General features: G+C 32.5%; 1 protein-coding gene across 1 annotated transcript in view; it reads right to left on the reverse strand.

Annotated features, from left to right (window-relative positions):
- The window catches only part of LOC103206057 (olfactory receptor 14J1-like), a 16,631-nt gene that overhangs the window by 14,106 nt on the left and 1,087 nt on the right, over positions 1-1,438 (reverse strand).

Raw genomic sequence — 1,438 nt, forward strand, 5'->3', positions numbered from 1 at the left:
CATACTTCATTTCACCTACTTTGGTCATGCTGTCAAAAGGGACCAGTCCCTGAGGAGAGCTATCCTGCTTGGTAAAGTAGAGGGTCAGTGCAAAAGTGGAAGACCCTCCACAAGATGGATTGACAAGGTGGCTACCACAATGGGCCATTGCAAGGACTGTGAGGATAGCTCAGGACTGAGCACTATTTCGTCTGTTGTGTATGGGGTCACTATGAATCAGGGCTGACTCAGTGGCAACTGACAGCAACAAGATGCTCCTTTTGTCATTCAGTAGTTCCATTAAAATAATAATTAAATGCAATAATTATCTCAGAAATTGTGCTAAAACATGTCATTGGTGTATAAGTAAAATTAACATGATTTACACATTATTGCAGGAGGACTGAACAATTCAATAGTTGAGGAAGAAGTAGATCAGAGTACTAAACATTTAAGACTATGATTTGGTGGCCTAAATTGGTCCAGCTTTATTGTCACAACCTTTAAAAATACATATTCAACTTATAACATATAAGATTTACATAGAAAAAAGCTGCCAGAAACATAAACTCAAAAAGAATTTAGAAAAATAATTATTGCCTTTAAAAAACACAGAATTCTAATATTTATACATCTTTTTATAAAAGTGATAAAACATAAAAATGTATAAATTTAAGTGGATAATATGAAAAATAAATAGATACATAATTTAATCACATTTCATTCCTGGAGCTGTCATGAATTTTTAAAAATTATAAACAGTAACATTTTGCTACCATAAACATGAGAAAAATTAAAAATCTCTACAATATCCAATACCGTGCATATATTGTACACTTTTGCATGGCAGACATCTAGTGTTATGTCAGTCACTTCAGAGGTTCTCTATAAACATTTTTTGTTTAAGTGAATAAAATCATATGAAACATGTAGGTGAACACACAGGTCCATAGCCTAGTGGCTGCATAAAATAGTTCAATACTGTTGGAAAACAGTATGGTCTCACATGTTCAAGAGACTTGAACATTCTATGCAGTTTTATTCAACAACCTTATTCTTTGGAATTATGAAGAGCAGACCTTTCATTTTCAGCCTTCTTTATTAGATTTAAAAATTGGAAATTATAATAATAGATGAATGTCTAAATGTACAGTGAAACTTGTGAGAAAAATGTGCTTATAATTGATAGTGTTTCTATGTATGTGTTTATGTCTGTTTTCTCATGCATTGGGAGGGAAAAGAGAGTAGAATACATACAATAAAATGCTATACTTGTTTATTTTCTCTTCACTTGGAAAACCGAAGTATTTCCCTTATGACAATGGCTGTAATGTATGATTAATCCACAAGGAAAAAAAAATGTGTTATTGCTTTCCCTTAATACCACATATTGAAGGAACTCAATATTCTTTAACATGTTCTCTGCATGTAATATTTTCCAGCCATCAACAACAGGACA

The sequence above is a fragment of the Orycteropus afer genome, unplaced genomic scaffold (assembly GCF_000298275.1).
Source record: "Orycteropus afer afer isolate SDZICR_OR568_19922 unplaced genomic scaffold, OryAfe1.0 scaffold00294, whole genome shotgun sequence".
Taxonomy (NCBI): Eukaryota; Metazoa; Chordata; class Mammalia; order Tubulidentata; family Orycteropodidae; genus Orycteropus; species Orycteropus afer.